This window comes from Palaemon carinicauda, chromosome 2 (genome assembly GCF_036898095.1).
Source record: "Palaemon carinicauda isolate YSFRI2023 chromosome 2, ASM3689809v2, whole genome shotgun sequence".
Classification (NCBI taxonomy): Eukaryota; Metazoa; Arthropoda; class Malacostraca; order Decapoda; family Palaemonidae; genus Palaemon; species Palaemon carinicauda.
Genome location: NC_090726.1, coordinates 88,484,054 through 88,496,599, shown reverse-complemented (window position 1 = coordinate 88,496,599; position 12,546 = coordinate 88,484,054). Strand labels below are relative to the sequence as shown.

The following is a 12,546-nucleotide window of genomic DNA, read 5'->3' as shown; positions in this document are numbered from 1 at the left end:
TGTATGTATGTATATATTATATATATATAAAAACACATATATATATATATATATATATATATATATATATATATATATATATATATATATATATTATATATATATACTGTAGCTTTTATCTTAACAATACTGTAAGAAATCCTTCTTATAGATTTTTTTATAAAATACTGTACAAAATTTCTTTTATGGATAAATAAAACAATAAAAAGTTGTTAAAGTTTTGATAATTTTCTATGACTGTAGTATTTACTACTGTACTATGCATAGCTTACTGTTTTCAGTATTTTCCGAATGATGTAGAATTATTTCTTATAGATACAAAAAACAAAAAAGGGTTTTCAAGGTTTGATACAGTATCTAGCAATAGTTAAAAATTACAGTATAGTACTGTATATCCATGATGACACTCCCACACGTAAACACGGCCAGTAGGCGCAAGTGTGCACTAGGCTGCTGTACGATAATCACGCTTTTTTTGCCCTGAGCGGTCATTTCACTAATGATAATATTTCAAAGTTAATATAATTTCTTTATGCTTATAATTCGTAATTATAGTTAAAAGTAGGGATATTAATTAAATGGTTGAGTAAAAAAAACAATTAATACTACTATTATTTAATTTCAAATGGCTACATAATACTGAATACAGTGAACCCTCGTTTATCGCGGTAGATAGGTTCCAGACGCGGGCGCGATAGGTGAAAATCCGCGAAGTAGTAACATCATATTTACCTATTTATTTAACATGTATATTCGGACTTTTAAAACCTTCCCTTGTACGTAGTACTGTTAACAAACCACCCTTTAATGTACAGAACACATAATGCATGTACTACAGCACCCTAAACTAAAACAGGCACAAATATTAAAGGCGATTTTATATCATGCGTTTCCTAAACACCTAAAAAGCACGATAAAAAATGGCAACCAATGTTTTGTTTACGTTCATCTCTGATCATAATGAAGAAACAAACTCATTTAGTGTACTGTACACATATATATATAGGTTAGTTTTTGCATCGATTATATTGATTATACAGTACTGTATGTTGATTTTTTTATTACCAATGTTTTATTTTACGTATTTTTCTTAGGACTTCCAAATGAAATGTTTTTCTTTATGACGCCGCCTGAAACGACGGCGTGTACGCTCAGTAAACAACCACGCTCAGAACAAACAAGGCATTTAACGCGCATGATGATAGTGATAAGTAATGATACAGTACATACAATATTTACAGTAAAAGCATTTACAAAATATGTTACCTTACAAATATAATTTATACAGTATTGTACGTAGCAAAGCAGGAAAACAATTTACGAGAGAGAGAGAGAGAGAGAGAGAGAGAGAGAGAGAGATTGTTTTACGTACGTAAATGTAAATTTTAAACAAAAAAAATATGATAGGTTACAACATGTAGACTTTTAAAACCTTCCCTTTAACTTAATGCATACAGTACGTACAGTACTAAACTATAAAACAGGCACAAATACAGTTTTAGAATGTACAGTAAGAATATTAAAGTAAAAAATAAAGATTGTTACTGTACTCACCACGAAAGAAGTTGAAGAAAAACTTGAATGGTGATGGCGATGAATTTGCTGCACAGTAGAAATGATGATGATGAAGCTGATGATGTGTTCTACTGTGCAGCCAATGATAGTATTTTACGTCTCTTCAGACGGAGGTGTCTTTTCCTGGGACACCTCTTCAACTTCTTCCTGGGAAACTACTTCAATTTCTTCCGAAGGCGTACTAGCAGGAGGAACTGGCTCTTTTTTGCAAGGCTGGAAGAACATTGTGATCGGAAGTTGTTGCCGCTGCTTCTTTTTTCGATCCAAGAGCATTTTGTAGGGAGTCATGTCTTCATCGATCTTGTTGCAGAATTGCATCGAGCGAACCATATCCTCGTCCCACTCTTGCAATATTTCTTTCAACTCCTTCGCATGGTTGCAGGCCTTGGCAAGCCGTTCTAATGTTAAGCCCGTTTCTTCGACATTTTCTTGGGTCTCTTCCTGGGTATCACTCTCTTCTTCACTTGCCGATTTCGTCAGGTCTTCGAGGTCTGCGTCAGTTAGGGGCTGGGAATGGCAGTCCAACAACTCGTCGACGTCTTCAGTCGTCATGTCGCCAAACCCGTCACCTCCAATTATGGCAGCCAACTGCACAGATTTGCGTATTGCAGAGTGTTGGATTTCCGACGGAGTAAATCCCTTGTCGTCGTAAACAATATCGGGCCACAACTTCTTCCAGCTCGCATTCACAGTTGCAGGTTTCATCTCTTGAAGTGCCTTCTGAATATTCTGCAGGCACGTGGCTATGGTGTACTGCCGCCAGTACGCCTTCAAGTTAAAATCTTCATCCTCGTCATCTTGGGCAGCATCCACACGCAACGAGGTCCGCCAAGGTGTTCTTCGTGTAGAGGGCCTTGAACGCCCTGATAACCCCCTGGTCCATCGGTTGAATTAATGACGTGGTGTTGGGTGGCAGGAACTCAACCTGAATGCCCTCATGCGACAGGTCAGTTGCGTGTCCACCAGCGTTATCCATAAGGAGAAGGATCTTGAATGGCAAGCCCTTCTCTAAGAGATATTTGCTGACTTGCGGGATAAAACACTGATGGAACCAGTTGGAGGTCAGCATCTTCGTAATCCATGCTTTTTGATTATGCATCCAGTACACGGGAAGGAGATTCTTATTTTTATTTTTCAAAGCGCGAGGATTTTTCGACTTATAAATAAGCCCCGGCTTTAACAAAAATCCAGCAGCATTGCCACACATCACGAGGGTAACGCGATCCTTGAATGCTTTAAAGCCAGAGGCTTTGGCTTCCTCTTTGAACAGGAAAGTTCGCGACGGCATTCTCTTCCAAAACAAGCCAGTCTCATCCATATTAAAGACTTGTTCCGGCTTGTATCCACCTTCGGCGATAATATTCTTGAACGTCTGGTTCACGTAAGTTTCAGCAGCGGCAGTGTCAGCGGAAGCAGACTCCCCATGCAGGGAAACGCTTTTCAGGGCGAAGCGTTTCTGAAACTTCGCGAACCATCCTTTGCTGGCGGAAAAACGTTTCTGAGGCTGGGAATCAGTGGATGTCCCTGGTTGAGGATCATCTGCATCATCATCATCATCAGCATGGTTGCCGTCGTCGTCTTTAGGTTCCTTTGCAGCAAAATTCTAATATAAGCTCAAAGCCTTTGTTTGGATGGTGTTCGTATCCAACGCTATGTTCTTCTTCCGGCAGTCGGCAATCCACACAGCTAAAGCACCTTCCATGCGTACGATCGTTTTATTACGCGTTGTAACGACTCGCTTCGCTGATCTGCTAAAGGTGATTGCAGCCGTCTTTCTAATGTTCGCCTCGTCCTTCTTGATATAGCGAACCGTAGATTCGTTGATGCCAAAATGGCGGCCGGCAGCCGCGTAACTTCTACCATCTTTTAACATGTCGAGAAGCGTAACCTTCTCAGCTATCGTCATCATCCTTCGGTGGCGTTTAGGCTCACTACCAGCCTTAAGAGAAGCAGAACGCTTGGGAGCCATTACAGTAGGATTTACAGTAACAAAAAGTTCAACTTAAAAAAGTCGCACACAGCACAGATTCACATACTTAAGAACGTCTACTCAGCGATACGCGGTAACAGAGAGTGGACGATCCAGCCCCGCGAGAACTTAGATGCTGCGGGTAGGAGATGCGGGCAAAACACCAATCACAGGCTAGATAACAAAACTTGAGTTCTGATTCGTCATCTATCAGCGCTTGAACCAATCACAGCCCGTCTTACAGTACTATGATGCGTTGGTTACCTACTCATAGAAGATGCCCCGCGCATACCGAACGTACGTAGATTAAGTAAATACCGTAATAATAATAAATAATGATAATACTGTACAGTAATAATAATGATAATAATAACAATAATAATTTTATTAACAACAACAACAATAATAATAATAATAACAATAATAATAATACAGCTTTACGTACGCTATTTTACGCCTCTCTCTCTCTCTCTCTCTCTCTCTCTCTCTCTCTCTCTCTCTCTCTCTCTCTCTCTCTCTCTCTCTCTCTCTCTTTCGTACGCTTATTCGAAATGTGATTTTTGCAACAAAGAATATTATTGGATGCAGTACTACGTACGTATACATACAAAAGATTCATGGAAAAGAAGCACATCCATTACAGTACACACCATTCTAATATGGTATGACTGCATCTGATTTGCGTTTCATGTTCGATTTAATTTTACTACGTACTGTATACAGTACTGAATTATCGTATGATCACATTCTCTTTTCGTGTTTTATTTCTTTCTGTGCTGAATTATATATCATATGTAATGCAATGAACAATCAGTAAGAACAGATATTACTAATTACAGTATTAATGGAATAACAGGTAACAAAATATCGTATTTGGTTGTCTTCAGATTTCGCGGTATTTTCGAATTTTCCGGAAAATCCGCGATATGTATATATATATGGGTTATGGGAAAACCCCGCGAAGTGGTGAATCCGCGATTGTCGAACCGCGAAGTAGCGAGGGTTCACTGTATTCTAATGGGTTCTTTTTATTTTCAATCGTAAATCTTACGCCTGGATAAGCAACAAAAGGAAAGGGATAGGTCTCTCCTCTCTCTCTCTCTCTCCTTATCGTTTCCTGTAGTTTTCAAATATGTTCGTCATACATTTGTACATTATTTATCCACTTTATTCTCTCTCTCTCTCTCTCTCTCTCTCTCTCTCTCTCTCTCTCTCTCTCTCTCTCTCTCTGCGTTTCCTTTCCCTTTATAGTTTTGTGAAATTTCGTTGTCCAGTCATTCGGTAATGAGAAGTCATTTTTGCTTTCGGCATTGAAAGAAAACTTTGTTTCTTCAATATACTCATCACTGGAGGATTCAGAACTAGTGCTCTCATTATCAAACAGGTTATCATTATCAAATTCCTCAACAAGAATATCATTTATTTCATCTAAAGAAATAACCTTCCTCTTTAGACCTTTCATTACAAAAGGAACAACAAATAACCACTTATGCATGAACGCCCGAGCGCACTGATAGGAAACCACAGTTTTGTAACATCAAGCTACCTTCAGAAAAATAGTTGCCAGACATCATATATGTTTCTATTCACAGTCCCCATATGCTGAGAGTGTTGCCAAGTGGTGATCCTATACTTACTATATGAGTAAAGTAACATCACGAGACTGACGGCTTGTAAAAGGCAATTAAAGTCATGAACGGAATATACAGTTGAAGGCGGTACCGAGTAGATCGTGGTGAACGGTTTATCACGTGGGTGACGCTTAACAGGTTAAAAAAACATTTTATATAGTTCGGTATTTTCTCTATCCATCCTCTCCCAGAAAACCTTCAAATGTGAATTATCGGAATGTGTGCAGATCTTGGCAGTGCGATAACTAGTTAGCGACTGAGAATAAAAAAAATAAAAAGCCCGATTGACGATGCTGATGAAGAGGATATCGAATACCGATTTTTCCCTAATTGATTTTTTCTACGTTCTGTCTAATCCAATGTACAGTACATTCTTATGTAAAGGGCGAACCCCAACATTTCTTGATGCTGCTACACTTTAATTATAGATATTTTACCACCTATTTATAATCTTTATTTATAATAACATCTTTAGTAAAAGCTCTTCAATATCACTTTCAGGAGTAAATGCGTTTATGATCGACGATGAAACGTAAAAAAAAACGTTTTCCTTTTAAGAAGGCGTTTTTTTAGGGAAAAAAAAAAACAACACGAAACAAAATTGCTCATATTTCATATATTTTTATTTTCTAAGGATAAATAAAACAACATTAATTATAACATTATTATTACATAGTACCTGGTAAGATATCTTTTGCCGCAAAAGTTAACCTATAGACAGATGTTAAAATTGGTTAGCGAGTTATGATCGGCGATGGAACGTACTAAACAAAGTAATGGGTTTGGTTGTGGTGACATGTTTGGCAGTAGCATGATATAAAATAGTCTTTATTTTGATGGTTTTTAATTTAAAGTTTAATGAATAAGGATTTTTCACCATAATCACAACGTAAGTATAAAAATTAATTAGTACAAATATGGAATATTATACATACAGGTGTTGGACAGTTAGGCTAGCCTAGCGACAAGTTCACACAACAGATGGGCAAACCTTAACATTTTTCATCCAAAACTAGTCTTAAAATGTTTGAACAGAAATCTTTCTCTCACATTCTCCCCCCCCCCCCGTCTTCTCAGACATCGGGGAACCATCCCCCTCCCCCCCCCCAATACAATTAAGAAAACAATAGATTTCCTACGCTTCGCGGTGCTTGACTCGCGGATTTAGAATGCTCCTCGCAGATACAGGAAAATTAATTTTTAAAAACTATCGATCGCGTAATTAGAACACGTGTAATTCGGGACCCTACTGTATTACTTTTTTTAAATCCCAGGTGTACAGTGAGCGATATAGTAGTGTCGTTATTTCCATGAACCTCCCCTGATGTTCATGTTACTTCTCTATCAAAGCTTGGGTTATATCGACCATTGCTTATTCACTCAATTCTGTACTGAATAATGCAAAAAACACATAAAAAATGCAAACACTACGGCCGATGTTCAGAGATAACTTTACGCTACGGAGATCCGACGGGAAAGACCTAGCGATGCTGTCCTTGTGAGCAGCCTCTCGCTCACTCGGCCACCTAACGGCCACATATGGAACTGTCTTGTATCCTCGTATCTCAAAATTTTATGAATAGAACTTACCTGGCAATTATATATATAGCTAAATGTCTCTACTTTCGGCAGAATTTTTCAAAACGCGGCAACCGCCTTGTGGTGGTTGGGCGGTTAGGTGGTTAACAACCCTTACAGGGTGGTACAAGGAATCCTTCCCGTTTTCTATTCTTCAGTTCATCTCTGCTGGCCGGATCGCTAACACGTTGGTCCGTCTTTAAGAGTTTTTCTTCGCTTTCCCTGTTTTGCTGTATCAGTCTGCTATTTGGTGAAGTACACTGATTTGGGGATTTGGCATTTGTGTTTTTGTTACTGTATTTCTTTGCTTTTTTGCTGTTATTATTATGAGTGATAAAATTCAATTCCGTGTCTGTGCGAATGAGGAAAGTAAGTCGAGTTTACCAAAAATGGTGGTAGATCCTCACCGTGTGTTTGAATTGTAGGGGTTTTGAATGTGCCCTTAAGAATAGGTGCGGGGAATGTAAGGTTTTGGATGAAAAGGATTGGTTGGTTATGAAGCGCTATGTGCATAAGCTAGAGCTCGATAGAGTTAGGAGAGCTTCTAGGTCTAAGTCTAAGTCTGTTAGTGGAAAGGAAGACGAACTTAGTGTAGATTTATCTTTTGAGCCTATAATTAATTCCTCTTTGGAAGTTGATCCTTCCCTTGAGTTAGTAACTCCTGCCCCTTCTACAGGATCCGTATCTGCGGATGACCCTCGGTACGCTAGGATGGCTGCCGAGTTTGAAGGCCATTAAAGAACAACTTGCAGCCTTTAAAGGTAAGAATAGTGAAAGTGATTTTAGTGCTTGTGAAAGTGCAGTGGAGGTGGCGACTTATCGAACCTGTCATTACCCTAGGCCTAGACCTAGACCTCTACCAAGCTCCCAGGACCAAGGGAGAAGGTACGTCGACAACCGAAAGGGGGTGAGAGGTACGTACCCTCAGTCAGCCGTTGCTGCAGACAGTCCTGTTGCCGATTCCCAGGCTGTTCTTGACTGTCACAGAAAAGACGTTTCGGATGTGTTAATTTCTTCTCCGAATTCTCCCAGACGTAAATGGAAGTTTGAAGCGTCAAGACCTACTAAGAGGAGGTGGAATCGTGACGAACTGTCTCGTTCTTTCTCTCCCGGTTCTAGCAGTCATGAACCTTGTCCGTCGGAGGACGATTTCTACTCCGTACCTGTGAAAAGGACGAAGTCTAAGCCCGCAAGTCAGGATATTACAGCAGAAGATCCTTCCCCTTCTACGAGTGTTATTTGTCAGTTCTCTCCTTCGGGACCGCAAGACCCAGCAGAAGTTGCAAAATCCTTTATGTCTGTCGTGCAGGAACAACTTTTTACGTTAGTGCAAGCGTTTAGCCGCCCTCACGCCCACTCTGATAGACGTAAAGACGACTCTTTGCCTATTAAGAAGTCGACTTCTAAGAGGGAACGGAGTTCTTCTCCTAAGGAAACCTTACTCTCTTCGTTGAAGACACGACACTGTTCTGCTTCCTCTACTGCTCGGCGCCAGGACAATACCTCCTCTCTCTCTCTCGGCGCTAGAACGATAACGGTATGCTTACGCCGGATGATACTTTCTCTCGTCACCAGGACGATACCTCTTCTCGTCGCCAGGACGATACCGCCTCTCGTTCTCGACGCCAGGACGATACTGCCTCTCGTTCTTGACGCCAGGACGATACTGCCTCTCGTTCTTGACGCCAGGACGATACTGCCTCTCGTTCATGACGCCAGAATGATACCGCCCCTCGTTCACGATGCCAGGACGATACCGCTTGTCGTTCACAACGCCAGGACGATACCGCCTCTCTTTCTCGATGCCACAACGACTCTGCCTCTCGCTCTCGGCGCCAGGACAATACCAGCCTGCTTCCTCAGGATGATACTGCTTCTCGTTCCAAGGACTCTTCTAGCGCTCGGCGCTAGGACGATACCTCTTTCCAGCGCCAGGATGCAAGTCCTCTTTTGCAGGACGATTCCTTTGATTTGCCTTTGTCTGTTTCTAAGGAGCCTTCTTCTCGTTCGAAGGATGTTGCAGATGTGGATCAGGACCTCGAGGAGGTCTCTGATGACGATGATAAACCTGCTGACGCTGCCGGAGATTACAAAGTTCTCTCTCGCTCCCTTCTGGAACTTTATGGAGAGGAATTCCAACCTGCTGCTCTGCAATCTCCTCAATCCCAATTTAACAGAAAGAAGGCCAAGAAACAGTCGGCCTTCATCAAGATGAAGCAAAGATTTCTGCAAAGAAGGCTCTTGCGAAGATTGATGACTGGATGAAGGAACGGAGACAAGCAGTTAAGACTTCCTTCGCGTTTCCACCAGCTCGTCTTGCTTCTAAGGCTGGTATGTGGTATGAGACTGGGGAACCTTTGGGTCTGCAAGTTCCTTCCTCCTCCAAGGGTGACTTCTCTGGCTTAGTGGACTCAGCTAGAAGGCATGCTCTCAACTCAGCCAAAGTCATGTGGTCGATGTCGGAGCTTGATCATCTCGCCAAAGGTATATTTAGAGCCTTTGAGGTTTTTAGTTTTCTAGACTGGTCGCTAGGGACTCTGGCAAGGAAGACTGACCAGATGGAAGGAACTCGAGACCTAACCAGTGTTATGTCCTGTATGAACAAGGCCCTCAGAGATGGGGCGAATGAGTTGGCTTCGCTGTTCTCAGCTGGAATCCTAAAGAAGAGGGCCCTGCTTTGCTCTTTTACTTCAAGGTCTGTTACTATTGCGCAGAAGTCTGAGCTTCTTTATGCCCCCCTGTCTCAACATCTTTTTCCCAAGACCCTGGTGAGAGACATTATGCTTTCGCTGGCCCAAAGAGCCACCCAAGACCTATTATCTCGTTCGGCTCGTAAGCCCTTGGCATCCGCTCCTTCTTCTTCGAAACGGGAGGAAAAGAAATTCTAGCAGCCCTTTTGGGGCAGGGCTACTTCAAGACCAGATTTTAAAGGAAGAAGGCAAGAGTCAGGACCAAGATCGAACCGAGGTTCGTTCAGAGCTAGCTCCAGAAAATGAAGCTCATCTCCTCCAGACAGTAGGCACAAGACTGTCAGGTTTTTGGCAGTTTTGGAAGAGAAGAGGGACAGACACCTGGTCCCTCTCAGTCATCAAGGAAGGATACAAGATCCCCTTTCTGAAGAAACCTCCTCTTCCAGATACTCCGCTGGCCTTAGTAGCCCAGTACACAGATCCGAGGAAACAGAAGGCCCTCCTAGACCTAGTCGACCAAATGCTTGACAAGGGAGCGATAGAACCAGTTCGGGATCTATCCTCCCCAGGCTTTTACAATCGCCTGTTTTTAGTGCCCAAGAACTCGGGCGGATGGAGACCCGTCCTGGATGTCAGTTCTCTGAACGTCTTTGTGGAGAAGACGAAGTTCTCCATGGAGACGACGCAGTCTGTGCTGGCATCAGTACGTCCAGGGGACTGGATGGTGTCCCTCGATTTGCAGGACGCGTATTTCCACGTCCCCATCCATCCGACTTCAAGGAAGTACCTGAGATTTGTAATGCAGGGCAAGTGCTTCCAATTCAGAGCACTTTGCTTCGGTCTCAGCACGGCTCCTCAAGTCTTCACCGGGATAATGGCGAATGTGTCACGCTGGCTGCATCAAGAGGGAATAAGGATATCCTTCTATCTGGACGATTGGCTGATTCGTTCACGATCGAAGGAGAAATGTCTGGAGGATTTACGAAAGACTTTTATGATGGCTCAAGATCTAGGCCTGGTCATCAACAGGGAGAAGTCTCAGATCAAGCCAAATCAGACTATTCTCTATTTGGGGATAGTTCTGAATTCAGTTCTTTTTCGGGCTTCTCCCTCACAGGAAAGACAGACCAAGTGTCTTGAAAAAGTCCGAAGTTTTCTGGATAAGAAGAGGTGCTCAGTGAAAGGGTGGATGAGTTTGCTGGGAACTCTCTCCTCCCTCGAGCAGTTTGTCTCACTGGGGAGACTCCATCTAAGGCCTCTACAGCACTTTCTTTCGAAAACGTGGAACAGAAAGATGCAGGAAGACTTCTTTTCCTTCCCCATTCCAGCAGAAGTCAAGGATTTTGTGAAGTGGTGGCTGGATCCAGCCTTGTTGGGGGAAGGGATCTCCTTACACAAGAAGACCCCAGACCTAGTGTTGTTTTCAGACGCGTCAGAGTCAGGTTGGGGGCCAACACTAGGAAGCAAGAAGGTCTCAGGCTCTTGGGAAGGAAATCAGTTGGAATGGCACATCAACAAGAAGGAGCTGATGGCCATTTTTCTGGGGCTAAAGGCCTTCAAAGACCCGGTGTCTGGGAAGATTGTGGAGGTCAACTCAGACAACACCACAGCTCTTGCGTACATCAGAAAACAAGGGGGGATTCACTCTCTGTCCCTGTTTGAAACAGCAAGGGAGCTCCTTCTTTGAGCAAAGGAGAACAAGGTATATCTGCTGACGAGGTTTGTACAGGGACAGAGGAATGTGAGAGCGGACTTGCTCAGCAGGAAAGGGCAGGTCCTTCCCACAGAATGGGCCCTCAACCAACAGGTCTGTCAGAGTCTCTGGAGGCTGTGGGAGAGACCCCTAATAGACCTTTTCGCCTCCAACTTGAGCAAGAGGATCGCCATCTATTACTCCCTGGTTCCGGACAAGGAGGCTATAGCAGTGGCTGCCTTTTTGATGGATTGGACGGGGATGGACACATATGCCTTTCCCCCGTTCAAGATCATCAACCTGGTAGTCGGGAAATTCTCCCTCCTCGATTTGGGACGAATGATCCTGGTAGCTCCTTTCTGGCCAACAAGGGAAGGGTTCACGGAGGTGGTGGACATGTTGATGGACTTTCCAAGAAGCCTTCCTGCAAGTCCAAAGCTGCTCAGACAACCCCACTTCGAGAGGTATCATCAAAACAGGGGGTTCTGACTGCCTTCAGACTATCGAGAAGCTCGTCAGAACGAGAGGATTTTCAGCGCAAGCTGCGAAAGCTATCGCCAGAGCGAGAAGGCTCTCTTCACAGAGAGTCTACCAGTCCAAGTGGGAGACTTTTAGAGCTTGGTGTAGGAAGGGCAAGGTTTCCTCATCCACTACCTCTGTGAGCCAGATTGCTGATTTTTTGTTGTACCTAAAGCAGGACGCTAAGCTGGCTGTGTCCACAATCAAAGGTACAAAAGCATGCTCGCTTCAGTCTATCGTCATAGAGGCTTGGACTTGTCTCACGATAAGGACTTACATGACCTCTTAAAGTCTTTTGAGACAACCAAACGGGTCCAGTTAAAGCCCCCTTCTTGGAACCTTGATGTGGTTCTTAAATTTCTGTGCACCAAGAGATTTGAGCCCATCTCACAAGCTCCTCTTAGGGAGGTTACGAAGAAAACCCTCTTCCTTTTGGCCTTAGCAACAGCTAAAAGGGTCAGTGAAGTCCATGGAATTGAAAAGCAGGTAGGCTTCAATCTGAATGGGGCAGTTTGTGCCTTAAGAATAGATTTCCTCGCCAAGAATGAGAACCCTTCAAAGCCCTGGCCAAGGACCTTAGAGGTTCCTAACTTGACTAACCTAGTAGGTCAAGAACAAGAGAGGCTCCTCTGTCCAGTCCGAGCCCTCAAGGCCTACTTGTCTCACACTAAAAATGTGAGAGGCTCTTCTAGCTCCTTGTGGTGTTCGGTGAAAGATCCTCAGAAACCCCTTTCTAAGAACACCTCGTCTTTTTTCCTGAGGGAAGTTATAAGAGAAGCGCAGTTCTTGTGTGAGGAGGAACACTTCGGCCCTTTAAAAGTGCAGGCTCACGAAGTGAGAGCCATTGCGACCTCGCTTCCTTACCGCAAAAACATGTCGGTCAGACAAGTT

General features: G+C 43.1%; 1 protein-coding gene across 21 annotated transcripts in view; it reads left to right on the top strand.

The window, feature by feature from the left end:
- Window positions 1–12,546, top strand: part of LOC137625896 (zinc finger CCCH domain-containing protein 18-like) — a 384,898-nt gene that overhangs the window by 358,450 nt on the left and 13,902 nt on the right. The window lies entirely within an intron of this gene.